Raw genomic sequence first — 24,750 nt, 5'->3', positions numbered from 1 at the left:
AGTATCTGAGAAGTGAATATTGACAGCTCAAGGTCCTGCTGAATGTAGAAGTTTTAGTCAAGAAGCATAAAGGAAAGCTTACAGTGTAAAAGTTTATTATATTGCTCAATCACATTGAAAGCTAATGGGGTAGTTGGCATGATTATAAGAGGTCATGGAAAGTTGTCACTTCATGCTACAATCGAAAAAACATCATTTTCTACTTTCTTAATGACCACAGGTGAAGTGAAGTCCCACAGATGCTCGATTGGATTGACATCTGGGGAATCTGAAGGCCAGGGCAACACCATTCCCAGACAGGTATACCTTAGCTGTACCAGGCTGGACCAGGGTTCCCCAGCAGAACACTGCCCAGAGATTTGCAATCCCTCCTTCCCACAGTGCTTCCATCCTTTTCATGACATGATAATGGTCAACCGTCTTGTATCGCTCCCAGGTGGACGTACCTTCAGATGTTGGTGCTGGCATTTCACCAATGTCTTTTATGGGACGCTCATGTCTGTGCTTCCTTCTGACTATACTACTTCTATGGCCTTCCTGTCCGGTTTGACAGTGGTGTCAAGATCAACGCTGCCGTTGCCAAGCCGGGTAAAGCCCCACCAACATACACACTCTCATTCCCATGATAAGACTAGTGCTTGCCCAGACTCTCATTAAAACCATTATTACTATCACTAACTATCATAATCACACTGAGTTCTTTACCAGCGGAGGATGGGTTCCCCTTGGTTGCCACAGCCACCCTTGGCTTGATCGCTTGGGGCTGAGATCCATTCGTTGTTTAAGAACGCCATATGAATAAATCCAACCTGACTTGACATGACGAGCCAATGAAAGTCCAATCAAAGAATGTGACCTGGAATTATGGAAATGAGAAGTGCAGTCAGCCGCCAGTGGTGGAGGAGACATTTGACACTTCAGTGAAAGCGTAGCATCAGTTCTTCACTTTCCACGGCTCGGCTTTCATCCAGAAGTGCTTTGACCCTAACAGGTGGGTTGCTTTACGGCAGCAGCTTTGAGACAGATGGGATGCCATTGCAGACAGGCTTTAATAATAATAGGCTTGCAAACCAAAACAGAGTAATGAAGGCCAGGGAAGAAAAGGTTAAGACAGACTCAAAAGCCAGAAATATCTTTCCGGGGTGGAAACCTGGGGAAAGCGACACAATGGCCGAGAGACCTCACAACCTGGCGAAGCTCACAGAGGGTTTTTAAAGGCCAGAGTCAAATGAGATTCAGGTGTGTGAGCAGGGAAGTGTTGGAGCCGGCGATCAGTAGGCCTGTGAGAGGAGGCTCATCCTCACTGGATGCCTCGTGTTATGCATCTCATTCAGGACTTTCTAAACTGTTGCTTCATAGACTGGGTGTTTACGGTACCCTCCGATGGACTGGCATTTCTTCCTGCCTTGCGCCCAGTGATTCTGGGTAGGCTCTGGACCCACCATGACCACAGGCCAGGAAGAACTGAAAGGATGATGGAGGCTGGTGGATGTACTTAGCATTACAAAATCACCACAGGAACTGGGAGTGAGCCCTGCGAAGGTTCGTTCCTAGTGGCCCAGGATTTATTCGTCTATCCCTGCTTGCGGGTTTGTCTTCAGTACCTCTGGTTAGTGAACATAATTGGATTTTTCTTAAAGCTGCATGGAATCTGTACACCCTGCCTCAAGTCCAAGCCTCTTCAAGCCTGAACTTCTATTGCGAAAGAATAGCCCCACCAGTTTGTACAGACGTCCCTGTAGTTACTGAATTATATGCCTTAATGTGTGATAAGCCTTGCTGAGTTAAGGGGTTAATATAAATAAATGTATTACAAGTCATGTTACAGTATTCCTATTGGTTATCAGCACTAATGTTCAGGGCAGCTGTGGTGTTCAAATCTGTAAAAGAAAGCAGAAAACTATGTTAAATGCAAGGCTTTCGTTCTTGTTGGATGCGCTATGTTTTTTACAATCTTATTCAGAGCACAGATTAGATTAGATTAGTGTTTTTAGTTGTTTTCTTGTTCAGAATAAGACATTCTGACTCTAACAGAACAAAATCTAGGACTTTGAAAGATCACACAAATGTGGTAACGTGTGATGTGTCGTGTAATTAACTGAGAAATGTAGATGAACCAGCAGAAGTTGCAGGACCTTAGGGTCCTGCAGAAAGAGATTCAAGTCAGTGGTTCCCAAACCTGACCCTTGCCCTGCACAATTTAAAGTTTACCCTGCTCCCAACACACCTGATCCTGATCCAGCTAATCAACTAATTAACAAGTCCTTCCTTGTTGTAGTCATGCTCTAGAAAATTAAAAAAAAAACTGTGACTAAAGTCTAAAATGACTAAAGACGACTGCAAAGACTGAGACTCGTGCAGGTTTGCTATATGCAAGACTACAAATAAACTCCTTTTGAGATTATTTCCCATCATCCTCCTGGCGGAAAGTTAAAAGAAGAGAAACGGTTGAACAGTGGAGCAGAAACAGAAGCAGCTTTTGGCCACATCTGCCCTCGTGTGAGCAGTCGCTTGTTCAAAAATGTTAAAATACACCCTGAAAAAAGACACGGCCCTGGTTAAATGTTCCTGTAGCTGCTTTGCTGCTGGAGAGAGCTTACCTGCTGGTTATTCCACACGTCCGGGTCGAACTTCCCATGAGCCAAGAAAAAAACATCAGATTAACCCCTTAAACAGCCTGTGGACCACCGGCAGGCTGAAAGTGTTATTATAAGCTTCTATTCCCGAAGAATAGCCCCACCAGTTTGTACAGAAGTAGCTACTGAGACTAAGACTCACCTGATATTTATATTATTTTATTTATTTATTTATTGATTGATTGATTGATTGTCGTTTAATCTATGCATTTTAGATTTTGGGACATTGGGACATTTGTCCGTGACAATGAAATCACTTGAAAAGTCATATGGTGTAAAGACCAGCGCTAGTCACCTCTAAAATGTGCAGGGCAGGAGATAGGAACCTCTGCTCTAAAGGGGGTCATTTACATTTATTTGACTCTGGGCTCCATGTCTGACCAGTGCAGCTCCCTGGAAGGTACTGAAAGAAGTTACAGTGCATTGATTTCACTGTATTCATGTGTGTCGTCCATGTGAATGACACATATGATTTAGTGTTAATATTTTTCATGAGGAGCTAAGCAATTTAACTTGACCTCATCCAGGTGAAGAGGATCAACCAAACAGGCCGAAGAAACCTCCGCAACCTCACGTACCTCCGCGGCCGTTTTGATTAGGATGCGAGCGTTTTATCGAGCGAAGCACAACACAGGATGAGTGCACCTCACGTCGCCATTGGAAGGCCATTGTGAGCGAATATGAGACAAAGCAAATATTTAACGTGTGTGCGTCACCGGCTTTGCTGCCCGCTCCAACACACCGGGGTCAGGAGGTCGTCGGAAATAGGGTGTGTTACAAAGCAGGGAAACGGCGAAACAAAATATGAGGACACACACCTCTCTCGCTTGCTTGGCGTTCCACATATCATTACCTCATAACTCCTGGAACAATGGAGCTGGAGGGGAAGAGTAGAAATAACAGATAGCAGTTCGAGGGTCATGAAGCTCTTTGAGTACTGTCTGTATTTGTATGTATTTCTAGAAGGTTCTCGGCCAGGGCCTAATAAAGGGTGTAATTACGTTACTAATGATGCCGTGAACATGCAGCGGGCTCCAAAACTTGGTGTTTTGAGCTTACACAGCCAACACAGAGCACTGCTTTTGGGTATGGTCCCGTTTCCTCCAAAATTAAGAGTATTGCAAGAAATCTGTCCCGCTATGCTGCACCAACAACTTCTAGGGCTCTATTTTAGCGATCTATTGGCGAGCCGTCAATCGTCAACCTGCACGTGCCTGTGTTGACAATTCACTGCCGAGATAGCAACGAACGTCTGACTGCTGACGAACGTCTGTCTAGGCTGTTTTCAGTCAGTGGAGCTCCTCCTGTGTTTTCTGTTGCCAAGATACACAGCAATACACCAGAAACTGACCTGAATACCCCTCATTTCGAGACCACCGCACCCATCAGGGCAGGTATATAAGCTAGCACCGTTGCTATTTAAACGACGCAGGTGGAAGGCGTGAACATAGACTGTTGGCGGGGTGTAAGATAGCAATGAGCATTGCGACACGCCTCACGCAGGGTGTGGGACTTTCTATTAGATGATGGTGATGGACTGCATCAGTGAGGTCAGGTACTCCAGCTTATCCCAAAGTTGGATGGAATTTCACTGCTGATCGTGCAGTAATAATGCTGGAGAGCTTTATGCCCTAGATAACATTAGATAACCCCATATGGGACCTGTATTGGGTAGCCCAACTGGGAACCAGAAGGTTTTGTCTATGGGTTCCACGTTAGTCGCATATATGGGTGCCCACCAGGACCAGTGATAGGACCATGGGCCCCATCTGGGTTGGACCCTGCACATGTGATCTTGATGGGACCAACCTGTGGACATATAAGTAACAAAACTGTACAATTCCCTCTTCAGCCCATATGATCTTTTCCACTAGATTTTGGAGCATTGCTGTAAGGATTTGATTGATTCCACGACAAGAGCGTTACTTATCATCAACCCACCTCATCATCCCCAACTCATCCCAAAAGTATTGGATGGGGCACCACCATCATTCCAGAGAACACAGTTAGTTCTACTGCCCCACAGCTCAATGCTGGGGGGCTTTATACCCCTCTAGGCCATGCCTGGCATTAGGCAGCATAGTGCCAATGGGTTCATGTTTATTTATCTGCTCCAGAGAGTCCTATTCTATTGGCAATACTTCCCTACAGGGACTAGACAAGCTGTGCGTGTGCAAGGGGTGCCCCTTAAAGTAGCGAAATGGGGTGTCCACAAACATTTGGACATATTATGCAGGTCAGTCTTGAGAAACACCAGATGTATAATTCTACGGGATAAAGAACGTTCAGAAAACTAGCCGGGAAAATGGAATAGTGGCGGTGTCCGCCTGCTTTTCCAGGACAGGTATCTTCTGGAATTCAGGACCTGAAGGTCATAAAACCCCCAAATGGCTCCTCAAAAGCCACCAAAACGGAAATGCAAGTGAAGCATAAACACTGTTTACTGCAACTGGCTCAGAACTATTTGAGTCACCAGCTATGTTGACGTGAACCTGGTTCAGATAAGGAAAGGTGGAGTAGCTCCTCCACTCATTCGTTATCGTTCTTCCTTTCCGCTTATTAAGTCGAGCAGCCGGCATGGGAGACTCATTGCCAGGCAGAATGACCACAGCTTACTCACCGTAATCAGGTAATTATGGCCATTTAATCTAATCGTTCTCAGCTCTGCACCACAAATCACTTCTTCCCTTGATCTTTTATCATTAAAGGCATACTCCAGCTCAAACGCTAACGTGGCTAACATCAATGGATGCTAGTAGGGAGCAGCTAGCACAATACAAATACTAACCCATCGCCGGCCAATAGCATTTCCTTGCTCGTAGCGCAACCACAAGCCACGTCTCCCGCTGAACAATCCAGCTAAAATGCTAGTTAATTGCTAGCTATGCTTGCTTTTTAGATGATCTCTACTAGCTTTTGTAGTTTTCTTAAGACCCTCAAAACAAAGGGAAGTGAGAGATGGGCAGCTAGTATTACATTTACAGTCACATTGAAGGCAAAGTGCTTCAGTGTTTACTCAGAAAATACCCTCAGCTAGTTTGTATCGGCTAGAATCCAGAAGATCCCTCCAAGCTTAGATACTACCAAACACAGAAACCAGTATGGAGACGCAGTACTCGACTCGACACTTCGTCCAAGTCCTCTCAGAAGAGGAGGGTCTTCAGTCTGGGTTTGAAGACAGCGAGCGTTGGACTCTGCTGTTCGGACACCCAGGGGAAGTTTGTTCCACCACTTCGGTGCAGGACAGAAAAAAGCCTGGACGCTCGTCTTCCGTGGATCTTAAAGGATGGCGGGTCGAGTCGAGCCGTACTTGAAGCTGGAAGGGCTCTTGGTGCGGATCGGCTTTTGACCATCGCTATTACGGAGGTAATAGCGAGTACGGAGGGGGTGGCTGGTCCAGTCTTGCCTTTGTAGGCCAGCGTTTGAATCTGATGCTGGCAGCAGCTACAGGAAGCCAGCGAATGGAGAGGACGCAGTAGAGGAGTGACATTGGTGGATTTAGAAACGTTGAAGACGACCCGTGTCTCTGGATTCCTTTCCTTTCATTCAGGCCATCACTAACTATTCTTCTTCTCACATTTTCAGTCTACTTAATACCAAAAGCCATGCTGATCTTGCTAAAAATCCAATGAAACCTATAAACATATATATATGCTATAGCACTAGGCATAGCTGCAAACTCTGTCTTTAATTCATGTAGATTACATGTACTGCCTTTTTTTCTCTAGCTAATTTTTGTAAAATGCAAATATTGCTAAAACAAATGAACGACAGTAAAGGCCCAGCTAGCATTTCTATGATCCCTAACTAACTGGTTTTCTATTCTTCTGCTATTCTTTATAGTCAAGTTAAATGCTAATTTAGCTCTAGGGCTCAATCTAGCAATTAGATCAGGTCCCTGATAGTTTTAGTCACTGATAGCAAAGCCACAAATCTCTTTTATGTATATATCTGTGTTCATTAAATGCATGCCCAGGCCAAATGCTAATCCTGCAACAAATGGAAGCATGTCAGCCAGCCAGCATGTCAGCATTACTCAGATCAGATGCTAACTGAACCTACCAGCTTTTCCTTTATTGACTACAGAATCTACTTTGAATCTACGTTATTTGTAGTGAACAAAATTTAGCTGGTCTAGCTCCTGGGCAATCCATTTCTGTAGTACTTAGGCGCCCATGCTAATATATTGATGTGCATGTACATGTTGCTAATCGCAGAAGCTAATATGCTCTCCATTCAAGAAAGCATTAACTAATCAAAATGCTTATAGATTTTTATTTATGAAAAAAGACATACAAGGTCCAATAAATGCTAATCTTACGACAAATATGGCTTAAAATTTCCACCAGCTTGCAAGTATCACTTTAATTCAGCCTGGGTTTTGATGCACCGTGAGGGAAATACATCAACATAGGTTCTGCAACAACGGACGGCAGGAAAATAGGCCCTGTTACGTTACAGCTACAGAAGTCCGGCTCCCACACTGCAACTTCCTGGGAGTAAATCTCGGCGAGTCAACTTTCTCATACAAACCTTAATCACGGAATCTGCTTCCTTCGCGGTAGCCCCTTCTGTAGGCCCATGATAATTCACTTTCTCCATCCCTGTAAGTCATCAAGGCACGTTTGTGCGCGAGCCAGGAAACCTTCTAGGATTTTGACAAAGCCCATCCCTCCCTTTCCCTCCCAGAAATGGATGAGCTCTGTAAATACAGAAATAAATAGAGAAACAACCTCAAACAAATAAATCCATTTTTAAGGAAGCTGCAGCATTAAACAAAGCAAGGGATCAGATGCGTCCCGCGGATGCCAAGCGAAAGGAGCCACAGGCTGTTGTTTGAAAAGATGGCTCCACTTTTGTTCCAGAGCTTTCTTTTCCTCCACCAGTCAGTTCGGAGTCAGATTCGAGCGTTCGGGAGAGCTCCGGTGACAGCCCAGCATATAGTCGTGATATTAGTCATGTAATTCTGAGGATTTTATCACCGTACGAGCTGCACTTACGTAAACAGCGGCCTTCACTTTTCTGCGCACATTTCTAAAGTCCAGCAGGTGTTGGACGTTGGAATGACTTACTGGATCTTCTGCTGGCTTCTGAATTACTGTAAACGCATATACATCCCATCAAATCAGAATTCCGAGCCTTTCCCACTAGCTTCCGAACTCATTAAGGCCCATTACTTTTCATCACAGCAGTCAGAACCCTGGCATCAGTGGTCATCAGTAGCTAAACCCACCTTAGCAGTCATATGCACTATATGTCCAAATATTTGTGGACACCCCTTCTGAGGATTGCATTCGGCTACTTAAAGTTGCACTTATTGCCCACTGCCACTGGAATAGGACCCTCTGGAGCAGATAAACATGAACCTATTGGGGATCGTGCCCTAATGCCAGGTGTGGGCTAAAGGGGTATAAAGACCCCAGCAATTATGATAATGATGATGATGAAGCACTTTTGGGATGTTGGGGATATGGGGGATGAGGTGGGGTGCTGATCATTTAGCATCCTGACCCCACTTATGCTCCTATCGCTGAGTGCAATCAAATCCTCATAGCAATGCTCCTCCACAATCGAGTCCAAATCCTTCTTCTTTCCTGGAGATTAAAAACAGTTACTCAAACAAAAGCCGGATTAACTCCTTTTTAATATCCTTGATTTCAGAAGAAACAACGAGTGAGCAGGTGTCCCAATACTTTTGTCAATTTCAATATGTAACAAATGTAAGGGAATTAGACATATGCTTCCAAATATGTCACATATGTCAAATCGATATATTGCCGTGTATCATTTCTGTATAGGCTAATGGACCCCGCTGAAGTTGTGCTCGTACTTGACCCCATATTTGACCTCTGTGAGGGTCTCATCTGTAAGAAGTGAGTACGGAGCAGGAGCTCTAGTGCTTGGTTTGCGTCACAAGACCGCCAAGACAAAAGCATGTCCCACAGTTAGCTCTCCTGCACCCAGAGGCATGCGATTTCACTGCTTGGCAAGGGCCAGGGATTTCATCCCAAACAACAATGCCCTGAAGGTTCGCTCGCTCGTACGTAGGGGTGGGATCAGCTCACAAACAAGCAGAGAGGAGTAGAGCGAGAGAGCGAGAGAGAGCAAGAAGCCAATAGCGCTTTATGACTCATTACATAAGCACTTAGCGACATGAATATTCCTCAAATACCTGGCATTATGGGATGTAAGCTGCTTACGGCGACAGGACGGGATGTGCCCAGCTTGTGTGGCAGGTGCTTCTGCATTAGCGTCTATTACAGAGAGATTACGGAGGCCGAGATGGCAATCTTGGCTGCAGAAAAGAGGAGGGGAGAAGGGGGGTATGGGGGGGGGGCAAAAAAGACTTAATCCAGCCGGCTAGATTAGCCACAAGGTATCGGCTAGGTACACATCAAAGCCTCGGCAGCCCACTCAGTGCTACGGAAGCGTGCGTTCCCACTCAGTCTGAAAAGCCACGCAGCGCCAGAGGCTGTGGGCTCATTTCGGAGGGGAAGACGGGAGAGGGAAGAATGCTCACTCCCTATAGGACACTGTTTTGTACTTTAGTGGAGCTTTTTTGCGCCTTCTCCCGCCTGGGGTACCGTACCGACGTATCCCGGCCTTCTTCTCCGTTCAGTTTGTTTTGTTCTCGCCGGCATAATGCAGCAGAAACGGATAAGCCACGTCAGGAGTAGTTTGGAGCTGGGCATGTCAAACTGACATCTCCGTTTGTTGTTGTTTTCATTTAATAGACTTGAGAAAGCAAGCGTCCAAACTGCAGAACACAACATGACAGCAGTGGAAACTTTCCTAGGTTGCCAGTTTGCCTTAAAACACCTCATCTGACAGTGTTTACTTATGTCCTGTTTGCAGGGGCAATGCAAGGGATTTCGGGCCCCATGGAAAGATATTAGACAGGGCCCCACAGCTCGTCCACAACAACTGTCAGGTCTTAAGAATCGTCCTAACCACTCGTAGTTTGCTTGTAAGAGCTTGCCTAGTCCCTGTAATAAAGAAGTACTGCCAGTACAATAGGACCCTCTGGAGCACATATAATCATGAACCTACTGGGACCATGTCTAATGCCAGGAATGGGCTAGAGGGGTAAAAAAAAAAAAAAAGCCCAGCGTTGAGTTGTGGAGCAGTGGGATGATGGAGCACTTTTCAGATGAGTTGGGGTTGATGAGGTGGGGTGGTGGTCATCATCCAACATCCTGACCTCACTAACACTCCTGTCGCTGAATGCAATCAAATCCTCACAGCAATGCTCTACTCCAAAATCAAGTAAGAAAGCCTTCTTCCCTGGACAGTAGAGGCAGTTACTCCAACGGAGCATGGTCGACTCTTTTTTAATACCCTCGAGTTCAGAAGAAACACTGAATGATCAGGTGTCCAAATACTTTTGTCAATTTCAATTTGTAACAAATGTAAGGGAATTACATGTAGTCTGATATATGTCACATTTTCAGTACGGCAAGCCGTTTAGCCTAAAATACCACCAGCCAGATACAAGCCATGACTAAATCTTCAATAACACTCAAATATCTGAGATTGTAGAATAATATAAATAAGGGTACATTCATTAGCAATACTTACGACAGTAATAAACATTACTATATGGTTAATAACTATTAATTGAAGCTAGTTAAGACATAAACATTTGACTGAATAATGCTAATAAAGAATGATTCATTTTTCTGGAATTATAAGAGTAAAAAATATAGTTATATTATATATTATACTAATTAATGAATGGTTAGGTACTGTTTATTAAACATTCAGATGTGCTAATAAAGGATTTTGTAATATTGTAAAGTTGCTGTTTGCGAGATATGGGCATTGCCATTTTTGCATGGTAGAAACGTTCGGCTTGATGCTTGTTTAAATGAGCTATAGTCTGTCCAAGGTGCAGATTTCACACTTTCAGGTAAAAGAGTAGAGATTTTACGTAGAATTAAAAACAAATTAATCGTCATAAAAATGATTAGTCTTTTTTTGCGTGTGAAAGAATGTAAAAAATTAATATAAATATTATGTAATTATGTAATGTAGTTGCATTACACAACCTATTAATCATGTACATGTGGATATCAGAAAAGTATGTATAGTAATATAATGTAAGAATTAAGTATATTAAATAATATAGCATAATATAAGATAATCCTTTAATCCTTTATTAGTCCCGCAGTGGGGAAATTCTCAATATAGTACAAAATAAAATTATATAATGGATATAATAATAATAATAATAATAATAATAATATAAATAAATCCCTACAAATGAGTTCAGTATCAGTGTTGCCATTGGAAAATTTACTTTTTATAGAATTGTTAAAAATAATAATTCTATTAATTATGTAGGTTGTAAACATGCTCAATGTAAACTGCTTTACATTTGTTGTAATGTTGATCCGTATTGTATTTTTTATTAGGATGTTTACTAGGAAAATTTACATTTCTCGTAAATCCTTTGCAATGTTTCACACTTTACTATTTAATGTAAATTAAATGTCTGTCAAAACTCCAAACCAAAAAATACGTTTTTGCAGGGAGCAAATGAGAGAGAGAGTAATAGAGATGGTGATGTAGCCATATAACGGTAGCAAAGGCTCAATAACACTGGCTAATATATTCTTTTTTTTTTATTTATTATTGACCCTTTGGACTCACAGCAGTCCCCACCACAGCACAATGGCTTTGTGGTCAGTTCACATGACCAGGGGGCTCCCGCTAATTTCTCCCGAAAAGTCCTCAACAATGGCCGCCTGTGATACCGCTCAGGTTGTTATCGCAAAAATGCCATTCGACTTGTGCCGCTCGCAGAATGCTGCTTTGGAAAAGGCCAATGAATGACTCCCTGTGTTAGCCTTCACACAGACACAGTCCTTACTGCCCCCCTAATGTTATACACGGGGTAAATGACACCCTCCCTTTTCATCCACCCCCCAACCCCAACAATTCGCCCAAAGGCCTGAACTGTGTCATTAGTCATTGCTAGCCTGGAGTAGAGGGTTGCATGCTCCTGGGAGAAAAGACACTGTTTAATGACTAGCGAGACTTGTGGACGCTTACTGTCATGCTAATCTGCCCTAATCGCTCCTGTGTAGTTAATTAACTTCACCAGAGGTCAAGCCTAGGTTAGGCCCGTTCTTTTCGCTCTAACGGATGTAACTGTGCTGGTTACAGCGTAGCTCACCTTCAGAGTTCGCCGCCTGAGTCTGAGCAGTCTGAGGGCTTCTGGGTTACTCTGGACCAGGCCTCTTTTCTTTCGAACACAATCTGCTAGCCTGAGATAAATGCGTACCCCTGCTGGTTTACGCAGTGGAGAGCTCTATAGGAATGAAATGGGCCCAGACTCTAAACCTCTAGTGTTTTAGTGATGGTACTAGCACTTTACTGTAGAACAGATAGTTCTGGTTCTAGCTAGACTCTTATACATACATACATACTATTCATACATTCTGATTGGCTCCAATTTACCAAAAAGATTTTGGTTTCTAATGATTTCTAGTGTTTGTTAGTAAAATTAGCCTCTAAGCTAAATTTGGACCCCATAAATGTTCTGACTCATGGACTTCATTAGAAGTTAGGGCATCAACACATCCCACCAAAGTAATATCAAGTCAGAAGTGGTCTAGTTCATGCTATTACTGGTATAAGCAGTCGCTTGGGGTCCCCAAACCACCAGGAGGCACTGTGAAAAGGAAAAATATATAGAAAAAAATACTTGAAATTATATTTAAAATGAAATAAAATGGTTTTATTTATATATAATAAAATAATTGAAAATATCTAGTGGGCTTAGTTATTATTTGTACACAGTTTATTATGGTTTAAACATAAACAAAGTACAATAAAATAAAATACATAAATAATAAATACATTATTTATTTATATAAGTATTGGCTTTAAATAAAGTAAAATAAAATAAAGTAAACAGTATTCATATATAATAATATCTAATAATAATAAATAATTTATTTATTAATTAATTAATTGCCTATGCTAATTACTTTATTATACAAAGTGTAATAGTTTTAGTCTTATTTGTATACAGTTTATTATAGTTTAAATAATAAAGGAATAAGGGAAAAATATTAAAATAAATAAATGTATTTCTTTATTTATATATAAATATTTGCCTTTGTTAATTACTTTTTTATATAACACATACTGTTTAGTACAATAAAGCAAAATTATTATTTGTCATTTAATTGCATTTAATATTTATTAAACTTATATATTTTTTTTTATTTATTAAAGAGAAATATTAAAGTTTTCATTATTTTTTAACCTTTTTAGAGGTCCCCCACAGCCCTGGATGGACTACAGCAGTTTCCTGTTATCCTACAAAGTGCACCTATCTGGTGGGTGTTTGTGAGTAGATAGTCGGTGAGTGTAGGGACAGTGCTGTGCAGTGGGTGTATAATGTGGGTGCATAATAACTGTGGGCCTTTTATTAATGCCCGAAGCTCAAAGCTCCTTCACATCTCACTGATTTACAGTCATTTCGGAAAATGTGGGATATTATTAACCAGCCTCAGGGCGCTAGAGCTGCCGGCTCGTGGCGATGCCTCGGCAGTGGAAGCAGGCCGGACCCCATCGGGAAGATTTAAGGCATCTGACCGGCGCTAGCATAAAGCCGCGGCCTATCAGCAGCCTCGGACGCAGGAATGTGTCGGCTTTCACCGGCGTGTTTGTCTAGTTTGCAGTTTCATTTTAAGTCGTCCCAGCGGGCCACATTTCAGAAGAGCTCGGGCACTTTGGGGAATCTTTGCTGCTCCACCGTGAAAGCTGATAGCCATCGTTTCTGCTGCCTTTTTTAAGCGTACGGCCGGGTTGTTTGGATACAACATACCACAAGAAGTTAACTCCTTGATCGGATGTTGGAATCAACGTCGCCGTGTCAGAGGTTTCACGACGGACGCATTTGTCTTACTCAAGTTTGAGGTTGATTTATTGTTTGTTGCGCTTAAGATATAACAATGATACGATTACACAGCGTCAGGGAAACACTGTTATTGTACGGTCTGTACGAATAAACACTCACAGTCACAGGAAATTTTTTTTAAAGGTGCTAAAATGATTAATTACTCAGTGTTTTTCTTCGGAAAGTTGACTAGCAGAGATTTTGCCACGTATTGTTTTCAGTTAATGTTACTCTTCATGCACAGGAAGTTAACTTGCAGCGATTCCTTCCACGAAATAAGAGGATAAGTAAGCAGAAATGTGCAAAATCAGCAGAATATGCAGCTCTGATTAATATGGTATATTAATTCCAGTGTAATTCGCAAAGCATGTGAAGTAGCAAGTTTACATACTCGCCGATTATCATGCAGTTTATTGTTATAAACCTCCACCGACCAATCAGAAGCGAGCGAAGACTATTTGTGCTGGTCTGCTTTCTTCGCAATTGTATCATATCATTCGCCAACGCCGGCCCTTAAAGGATTCCTTATTCCAGCCACCGCCTCTGACATGCTCGGAGGAACACGATAGGTCCCCTGCTTCATCACAACAGATGCCTGTGCTGGCCAACATCGCCTAAGAGTGATGAGGGGAGAGCGAGAGCGCCATCTATCTACCCGGAGAGAGCATGGCGAATTGTGCTCTCTCAGGCTTTGGCTGCTGATGGCAAAGTGGCATGGCCCGGGATTTGAACTCGCTGAGCCACTCAGAGCTTAGAAATGGCCATTCATGGGACAAAAATGGTGGTTCTTCTATTGTACCATTTTTTTAGGGACACGTAAAACAAACATGACTTGAGTCTGACTGGATACAGTCAGCTTTCTTGTGTTTGGACTGATATGCTGAAACACTATACTTGGGTCTGGGTGATAGCTGATCTCCACTTCCCAGAAGCTCATGCTGTAGTCAAACTGTTGTCATCACAAAGCAGCTTTACATAATAAGTCATTAGTAAAAGACAGAAAAAAGGAATAACATAAGAAGACATGAAGGATCCAAGACCTCCAGTGAGCAGACCCCAACAGCGACAGTGGCAAGGAGAACCTCCCTCAGAGCTGGAGGAAGAAACCTTGGGAGGAACCAAGACTCACAAGGGGGATCCGACCTGACCCGTCCTCCTCTGATCAGAACTATTAATAAATTATTGATAAAAATGACCAAACCAGATACAGCAGATAGTTAATAGTGGTGATATTAATAGTGCAGATAGTTACCATAGAGTCCATTTAGGTTTGAACATGGTCACTAAACAGGTAGCAGTGGTAGGAGGGTGTGCCGCTGGTCTGGCATGGGTGGTGTGTGCGGGGCCTGATGGTCGGACTGGTAGGTGGCAGCTGGTCTGACGCAGGTCGAGGGGACCTCAGCGGACAATCTTCCAGCAGGTCGGGCTGGGTGGCCATTTACTCGGAGAAGGTAAAAAGAGAGAGAGTTAGTTCTTTATGCTTTAAAGTTCTTTCTCCCAACACTGTGGCGTTTAAAGATAATCCACAATAGCATGATCAGACTACTTCTATTATCTACAGTAGGCTGTATAAGCACTGATCCTAGGTCAGTTCAGCTTCTTGTTGTAGCTTCATACAATATTCATATTAGTACATTTATAAGGAAAGGATTCACAGTGCACAGTGTAACTCCTCTGCTCCTTTCAGTGACCACCGCACTTACAGAGTTTGACCACAGTGGGCCTGCATTACCCTCGGCTAAGTGAATGGTGGCGGCTATTGACTGGCTGAACATTAAAGCTACAGCAGGTGTCCTCTGGCACCGTGACGACCGAGTCGCATTGAATGCTGGAAATCGACCCGTCCCATAAAAAAGGCCCCCTCGTTGTCCGTCAATATCAGACGCATCCTCTCTTTCTGGGTCACCAAAAACCAGAACAGGCGGCTACGTAACGTGTACGCTAACGCTGAAAAGTTTAATGAGAGGCATTAGCATGTGAGAGGTGGGTGATGATATTTGGTGGCAGGTTTAAGAGAGATACACACACACTGCCCAACTTCAGGATCAACAGTGCAATAGCAGCTCTTACAGCTCTTACAGTAGTATCACTGCTAATAGACAAATAACGCCAAAACTGCATGTTAATGTAAATTCAGGCAACGTAGCCCATAAAAACGTACGTGTACACGGCCTGTCAGGACTAGGAGGACTACTGTGAGCGAGGTATATGCCGTAAAGCATAAAGCGCCACATCAATAATCTCCCTTTTGTACACATTGATTGTGATTTGTATAGCTAGCAGCAGGGACCCCTCGCATGAATCTCTGACACAGTGTGGCGAGGCTTCCTTCGGGAAGGTGCGCGACAAAAAGATCAGCGGCCACACAAAAGCTCCTTCTCACACCTGGAGGCTTGCCGTTTGTTCCCATCCACAGTGAAGAGAAGAGGTCCCGGTCAATAGTTTATAAGCAGCGGACATAAAAAAACACACCCCTACCGATGTAAATGACTATCGACGTCACACCGTTTAAAAATCTTTTTGTGAGGCTTTGTGAGGTGTGCTGTAGCAATTTCGTATCCCACCCCCCTCTAAGTATGCATCTCCCTCTGGGCCTCTCCTCTTACCCTCACCAAAGCTACCGTAGGCCTCTAGAAATGGTCATCCTTATTCCCAGCTGTTCTCAGCGCCAACGCCTGGTTCCACAGATGGAGGCGGCCTCCATATGACCCTTTCCTTCAGTAAAAAATGTGGAAGAAAGAAAAATGCATCTCTTTACAGTGGCATGCAAAAGTTTGGACACCCCTGGTAAGGATTTCCAAATAGGCAGAATTTCATCCAACTGTTAAGCCAGGGGGTGGAGCAGTCATCCGTTGGGCTTGTGCTGCAGCCAGTGACACAGGGAGCCTGGGATTTCACTGGTTTGCACATTCTGGAGGCAAAAAAAAAAAAAAAGAAAAAGAAAAAGGATGAAAAATGGAGGAAAGATGGCTTCTACAGCAGGATAATGATCCTAAACACACCTTTGCCATGACCCTCACAGGTCCCTCAAGCTAAATATTGCACTTGCAGTGCAGCAAGATGACCCAAGAACACAGAACTAGAAGACTTTTGCAGGAAAATCTATATATTACCTTATTAAATTCGAAATAATGAAAAAGGAAATGCAAAAATCTGGACACCCTGCATGGTCAGAACTTTAGTAACCCCCCACCCACCTATTTGAAAAGTATCACAGCTTGTAAACATTTATTGAGTCTTTCAGTTCTCGATTTCAGTTCAGTTTTCAAATCTCCATTCCTAAAAAGACTCTACACCGTATCTAAAAGATCCACTATTTTTCACAATCGTTTGTCCTTAGAGCTTAGAGCTTCAAGAACAACCATTATGATGGTTCTTGGAGCAGAGTTAGAACCATTGCTTTTACTAAAGGACCTTTGAAGAACCCATTTTTATGGTTTTTACATACAAGCTTACCTACAAGGTCTATAAGACAGCTCTGTTAAATCAAGCTCTGCTGAAAATGACTTACTGTTCGGAACCGGCACTACAGTCTACCTTCTATACCACTCCGCCTCGATTCACAGACCTAAACAGAACGAATGTTGTCTATCTGATGCTCCGCCTGGTACCGACTTGATTCAGCTCCTGAGGGGCGTATGTGTGTGTAAGTGTGTGTGAGTGTGTCCACGGCTGAGGTGAGGATAGGGCCCCTCACTGTCTCTTTTAGACAAGGCCTTTTCCCCCAGCGGCCCTAAACAGGGCGTCTTTGAGGGCAGACCCCCTGTCTGAACGGGCTGGGGCGCACATCTGGGCGCCGTGGCAACAAGCGGCCCACTGTGCGCCGGACCCCCGCGGCGTATGAAAATCAAACGCACATTCATAACCCCTCGCTCTGATTCCCCTCTGTCCCCAATCCCCCCCGCTGCTCAGCCAAATCGCGTCCTCGGGGGGTAGGAGAGGATCACACTATTATCTGTGTCGCTCGGAGAGTAAAAACACACTCACACACACACACAGATACACACAAGAGCGCTGGTTCGCGTCCAGCTGTTTTTTCTCCACGCGCCAGAGAAGGAATGTATCACAACGAAGAGGCTGTTTAAATGACTCGCGCTTTGGGGACAATCCAGTTTCCTGTTGAGCGAGATTCCCACTCCCACAATGCGACAGCTATGAGGGGCGAAGGCCAGCTGTGGAGCGGCCCAGGTGACGTCTACAGGTGGAGCTCCAGTGGTGGAAACACTGGACCTCTATTCCGATTCAGTTCAACTGGCCTGTAAGGAAATGTAGGGATGTTTTGTTAATGTGGACAGTTGTTTCCATAGACAAGGGACCTTCAACTGTTCTATAACCCCTTAACGCATAAAGGCTTTTTACACACTAAGGCGTTTTCTATTATTTACATAATATTATATAATCCACTATAAATTACATATTGTATCAAAAGGGGAAAAGGTGGAAAATGTCAGACCATTTGTCTGAAAACCAAAGCTGAAGCTGGGCTATGCAACATGACAATGACCCAAAAACCCTCCAGCAAGTTTAGCACGGGCTGTGCATGCAGAAGCCCCTCAATCATCATACAGCTGAAGGAATTCTGAATGGAGGACCATGTCCAATGCCAGGCGTGAGCTAGAGGGGCATAAAGCCCCCAAGCGTTGAGCTGTGGAGCAGTGGAACTAACAGTGTTCTCTGGAAAGGTAGTTGGTGCTCCATCGAATATATATTTTTGGCATGAGTTGGGTAGTTGGGGATGATGAGGTGGGGTGGTGATCATCCAACATCCTGACCTCACTAAAGCTCTTGTTGCTGAATGCAATCACATCCTCACAGCAATGCTTACAAAATCTCCAAAATCTAGTAGAAGGCCTTCTTCCCAATCAGTTCTTTTTAGGTCACTTTTTTTTAATTCATGACATTTCAATCACTTGACAAACATATGGCTTCTCAGCAGAGGCAGTGAATCACTCCACATAGATCAGGAAAATTCAATTCTTATTACCCCAGTAATCACCAAGACGGAGGCTCTTCACAGCTTCAGATGCTTTTCTTTCTACCTATGTAAGGAGTGTAAAATCTGGTTCCAGCAAAGGATTAATCGCAGCATGTGCTCACGCTGGGATTAATCACAGCTTGAGGATCTGAACCTGGGTACTGAACTGAGAACGCTGTTAACTGCTTCCGTGAGCCGTGACTGCGTTTGTCAGGTTCTGTGAAGATGGAGCTGAGTCAGAAACCCTGTCGCAGTTGAAATGGCTTCATAAGACAGCACCCAGAGGGTCTACTCATAACGGTTCGGTGCGAATGGTTTAGCGTTAGGGCCTCTATTGGAAATTCAAGCACTCATGAGAGCAAGCTCAACATCCCTTTTCCAAACGCTGGTCAAAACAGTGACCTTACTTAAAGCATCAATGCGTAAGTTTGGGGGAGTTGGGGATTTGGAGACCTCTCTGGTGAGAATGTGTAACTGCAATTCCAAGCATGTGGAAGAGTACTGTTAAAACAGTACTCAATAATTGTTAACAGGCCACAGCCCTAACACGCTAATTAAGGTCTGAGACCTTGGTAAGAGTTATTATTAAGCCCTTCCCAAACTTAATTGGGCTTGATGGCATCAAGGAGTACTTAAAAAAGTTGGAAACCTCCTGTTTGTGTAAATATCCTAGCCTGTTAGCATTGGCACCTAAATAAAAAACAAGGCCCTCTGCAATGCTCACGCCATGCTGAGGCAGGATGTGTGAAACAGGGCTAAGTACAGATGAAGGAAGAAGCGATGAAGCTATAAAGTGATCAAAAATTAGCTGAAATATTTTGCAAAGTGGTCCTCAGATCCTACAAGTTCAGCACTCTTCAATTATGCACTGCTCAGGTGCAACGAGCCACAAGAACTTGCAACACCCTTTGAATAAATCCTTGTGGTGTACGTATGTTATAAGCTGTTCGATTCCACGAGTGATGAGCCTGCCTTTTCTTCAAAAATTAATCCACACAAGGCACATCAACCAAAGAGCTAACTAACAGCATATAAATAATGACCAAGCTGGTGACTTTAATAAATGTGTAAATTTGGCTGTAAAGCAGCTCCGGGGTTTTGAAACTGTGAGGTTGCATTTGGTCTCACATTTCGAGTTGAAAACAGGTGCCATGTTCCAACATCCATCCCAAGAGTCCTCCACATTTCATTCACCAATCTCAGATTTGATGCTAGTTAGAGGAAATAAACAGTGCTGCTAGAAAGTCTGTGAACCCTTACAGCTGAATTATTGAAGCTCATTAGCAAAATGTACAAGCTTTCAGCTGTTTGCAGGAACCCTGCAGGTTTCCAGTGCCAGAGGAAGCCGAACCGAGCCACCGCCATGCTTCACTGAGGGCAGGGTGTTCTTTTTTTTAGCATATGCTTCATTCTTGCCCCGCAGAAGTACACACCGCTGATCCATAGGCCAGAAAAACGACCCAATTTCTCTTTATCTAGTGATGTAGGCCAAACGTACGCAGAAGTACAGGGTTTACAACCTCTTCTAAGTGCTAGCATTGCAAGTTTGTCTGATGAAGATCTTCTCAAAGGCTAAAAAAGTAGAAACGTACTGCCGTCCTCTCGATGTAGAACGGGCGGGCATAAAAGTGGTCAGCTTTACGTCACCATACCCCTGACCAATCACAAGGCTTACATGCCCTCTCTTAAAATCTGAGCACCCTAACTGGTGAGCTAAAGCTTAAGCCGTGACTAGGGGAACTGATGGGGGCGTCCCTCCGGCCCCCGGCACCTCTCTACTTCATTGTGGAAATTTGCCGGCTAGGTGCTGGGAGGGACTGGAGGTCCAGATGCAGCACTTTAGCCGGGCAGATCCGCGGTCTGCCACCCAAGCGTACCCGGACAGCGCTCAGCCATCTAATGCCAAGGTAGTGGGGAAGAACAGGGTGGACGATAGGGGATTAGACCATGTGGGCCAGTCGCTGCCCCAGTCATGGCTTGAGCTTGTATCTGTATGTTGTATCTGCTCATGGCTTGAGCTTGTATCTGTATATTGGCTGGTAACTCTGTTCCAGATATCAGAACCTCCGTAACCCCTAAAGATCTGTGTGTTTCCACAGTAATGTGTTTCCATAGTAATAACCTGCAATTTTGCATTGCATGTAGCTCTGTCCCTATTATAAAGCCTCATGGTTCACCACTTACCCTTGAGGGAAATGTTTGCCAAGGCTTTGTGGCTTTAAAGTGTGTTAGCCCTCTGAGTGGACACTAATAAGAGCTAGTTAGACCACAAGATCTCATCAGGCCAGAGTGAAGGCTAACAAGAGGATATAGATGCAGTAAGGAAGAAATGGAGAAGGCAGCATTATGGACAGTACACAGGAGAAGCTCAGCGATGAGGGGGTTCCTGCGGCAGTGCATGCACTCCAAGCTCTAAAAGGCCACGCCTGGGGAGAGGCTAACGTGCCTCCATGTCGACAGTTCTCAGCCACGATCAAGGGGAAACCCTCGCTATCGTGGGATTCCTGCAGGCAGCGTGGCTGATCGTTTTCCAGCTCACTGACTGCCCTCGACCCTGCCGCCCTTTGTGAGCGCAAGTTGCTTTTTCGCCGTCTTTAACGCTGAAGAACGCAGAGCGGCTAGCTTCTGTTGTGCTTGCCTTCCTCCCCTAGGCCTCAGACACTAGCCTGCTCTCCACAACGCCCACATGTTACCTTCAGTGCTGAGATGTCTGAACTGGGAATGACGCAGTGTTTTTAAATCTAAAATCCTACTTTGACCATTCATTTTCCAACACAGTCTTTAAAAAGGTGCTAAAAGGGTTCTTTAGAGTGACGTTTTCCAGAGATGGAGATCAAAAATTGATGCAAAGATACCGAGAAAGCAGGATGCAAGACCTCGTAGACCATCAAAACTGCCCCTCTTACATAAACAGCACTTAGAGCTGTAAGACAGAGGAGAAAACCCAGCTCCGCTCGCGCCGTGGGATGTGGAGATGACCAAGAGGCTCTTACTGAGCAAAGCAAACAGATAAATTAAACTGCTGAAGATTCTGCTCTCAGAGCAATGGACTGACCACCCAAGAGTCCAGACTTCAACATCATTGAATGTGTTCGGAAGGATTTGGATCTGAACCTTGAGGAACTGAGGAGGAACCTCTGAAGGTGCTTTGAGAAACCTTCAATGAACCTTTTCCTTCTAAAAACCTTCTCTTGAAGATTCCTCAAAGCACCTTCAAACTGAAGCACCTCAAGGACACAGCATGTCTAGTCCCTCTAGAGTGTTGCCAATAGAATAGGACTATCTCAAGCAGATAAACATGAATCTATTGACACCATGACTCCTCAGGCCAATAGACACTGAGCTGTGGAGCAGTGGAGAAACTGTGTTCTCTGGAACGATGAACGGTGCTCCATCCAATACTTTGGGGATGAGCTGGGAGTTGGGGATCTGAAGACCCTCACAGCAAAGCTCCTCCAAATCTAGTAGAAAGCCTTCTTCCCTGGACAGTAGAGACAGTCACTCCAACAAAAGCAGGATCTATTTTCAAACAATAAATGAATGAGCAGGTGTCCCAATACTTTTGTCCGTATAGTGATTCACTGGTACATGATGATGAAGACATTGTAGAAGCAGCCAAAGTATCTCATTTCTCTCTACCAATCATCTTGCTCCGAGTCATGGACAAAGCCCGGGCTTCACTTCGCTTGATTTATGGCATGTCTTTTTTTTTTTTTTTTTTTTTTTTGTAAAGGACACTTGTCCTCTTTGGTCCTGGGCACCTTTTGAAGGAACCCCCCACAGTCTCCATAGTGATATATGTTGTGCTCTGCCCTGTTGTGCTCTGCCCCTGGGCTTGTTCATGCACAGCTGTGACAGGCAGTGGAGGGAGGGAGGGGTGGAGTGATGGGGGGCCAGTAGCTGTCTCTGCTTTGACCCACAATGCTGCACTTGTGTTAACTGGCCAGCAGCACCTCAAAACCTCCATCTACTGGACAAAGGAGGGGGGGGGGTGGAGGGTAGAGAGAGTTGGGAACCTAAGTAAGAGAAATATTTCACACAAAAAAGGAATGCTAACCTGGCTAACACTGAATAAAAGCTAGTGGAACTATTTGAGGCTTGAGTTTGATGGTTTAGCAGGTCTACAAGCAGGGTGAACCTGGCCAAGCTAAACCACCAGTATGACTGGTATCCTATCCGAATCGAACAGGTACCTTCATCTTGCCGATTTGTACGATAGATGTATCCATCGCTGCCTGACGTATCCCATGTGGATTTGTGCCAACGCCTGAAAAAAAGCAACATGGCGGAAGCAAGCCGCATGATGGCGATGCTAACTCGTCCTCCTTCTTCTGCAAATAAGACAGTGTAGTAAAAACATGGGAGAGAAAGATGCTAACCTGGCTAGCAATGAACGAAAGCTAATTGTCTGGGAGCCATGTGCCCATCTCATCGGGCTAATGCTAACCTAGCCTCCATATGGTGGTAGAGAGAGAGAGAGAGTGGTGGAAGCAAAGTGACAGAATTCAAGCTAAATATTCAAAAAACATGCTAACCTGGCTAGCAATGAACGAAAGCTAATTTTCTGGGAGCTATGTGCCCATCCCATCGGGCTAATGCTAACATACCCTCCTCCAGTGGTGGAAGCAAAAGTGAGAGAATTCAAGCTAAATATTCACCCAAAAATGCTTGACCAAAAGGCTAACCCCATTTCTTTCCGGATGATATTCGGCTGACGCTAACTCATCCTCATTCTTCTGGAAAACAGACAGTGTGGTAAAGGTCGTAAGATATATAAGAAATATTAGAGGTAGGAGCATGAATGAGAGCAATTCACCCAGAAATGCTAACCTAGCTAGCAATGAACCAAAGCTAGCCATGAACCATATGTTCATGTTCTCACCTGGCTACTAATCCTAGCTCCTCGTCTATCTTCTGGAAAACAGAATCCGAGAGAAAGATCTGGGAGAATAAGTAATTTTTCACACACACACAAAAAAAAAAACATGCTAACCTGGCTAGCAATGAACGAAACTGGCTGGGAGCCATGGGCCCATCTTATCGGGCAATGCTAATGCTAACCTACCCTCCATACGGTGGTAGAACACTGTCTGGAAAACAGTGTAGTAAAAGAGATTGTGAGTAGGGAGATAAATATTAGAGGTAGGAGCATGAATGAGAGCAATTCACCCAGAAATGCTAACCTAGCTAGCAATGAACCAAAGCTAGCCATGAACCATATGTTCATGTTCTCACCTGGCTACTAATCCTAGCTCCTCGTCTATCTTCTGGATGTTTTCACACATACAAAAAACATAAAAACATAAAACATGCTAACCTGGCTAGCAATGAAAGAAAGCTAATTGTCTGGGAGCCATGTGCCCATCTTATCAGGCTAATGCTAATGCTAACCTACCCTTCATACGGTGGTAGAGAGAGAGTGGTGGAAGCAAAGAGAGAGAATTCAAGCTAAATAGTCCTAAATAGACCTAAAAAATGCTTGACTAACATTAAATTCAAGGCTAATGATATCAGGCTGATGCTAACGTGGGCTCCTTCTCCTGGAAAACAGACAGGGTAGTAAAAAAATATAAAGAAATATTAGAGGTAGGAGCATAAATGAGAGCAATTCACTCAGTCTTGGCAAACAATGAATGAAAACTAGTGGAACCATATGTTCTCATCTGGCTACTAATCCTAGCGCCTCGTCCATCTCCTGGAGAACAGAAATCAAGGGGAATCCTTTACACAAAAATGCTAGCTTGGCTACGTGATCCCATCTGGGTAATGCTAAGTCACTCTTTTCCAATCTTTCGGAAAACAGGCGGAGAAAAAAAATGCTGGGAAATGTGGAACGTAACGTAACTCACTCCCCAAAATCGCTAACTTGGCTGGGATTTATTCACACGCTATCTTTAGCATGTTTTAGATAATGCTAAGCGACCCCTTCTTCCTGCCAATTTTAGCATACTTGGGTAAACAAGGTACGAACGTAGCAGCCGGAGAGAGCCGGTGCTCACACGAGGAAAAAGAAAAGAAACTGCGAAGGAAGGAATATCTGAGGGGATAAAGCTCTCTAAATGAAGATATTTGTCTTGGGTCAGGTAGTTCTTGACTCGTGGCCCGTTGGCAGACACCTGCCTTTCACAGATGGCGCTAGCGGGACTGGAGTTGCTACCATCTGCTTCTCATTAGGAAAGGTGCTGCACTCTCTTAACTACAAACTAGCGGGAAGCGCGTATGAGGGT

General features: G+C 44.0%; 1 long non-coding RNA gene across 1 annotated transcript in view; it reads right to left on the bottom strand.

Moving 5' to 3' along the window:
* The window catches only part of LOC140560737 (uncharacterized), a 29,226-nt gene extending 20,387 nt beyond the window's left edge, over positions 1–8,839 (bottom strand). Inside the window, exons 1-2 of the long non-coding RNA XR_011979993.1 lie at positions 8,809–8,839; positions 7,170–7,338 (exon numbers count right to left, since the gene is read on the bottom strand). This is a non-coding gene — a long non-coding RNA (uncharacterized lncRNA). The remainder of the gene's footprint in view (positions 1–7,169; positions 7,339–8,808) is intronic.
* Positions 8,840–24,750: the final 15,911 nt, after the last annotated feature.

This window comes from Salminus brasiliensis, chromosome 8, assembly GCF_030463535.1.
Source record: "Salminus brasiliensis chromosome 8, fSalBra1.hap2, whole genome shotgun sequence".
Lineage (NCBI taxonomy): Eukaryota > Metazoa > Chordata > Actinopteri > Characiformes > Bryconidae > Salminus > Salminus brasiliensis.
This window is presented reverse-complemented; position numbering and strand designations above follow the sequence as displayed.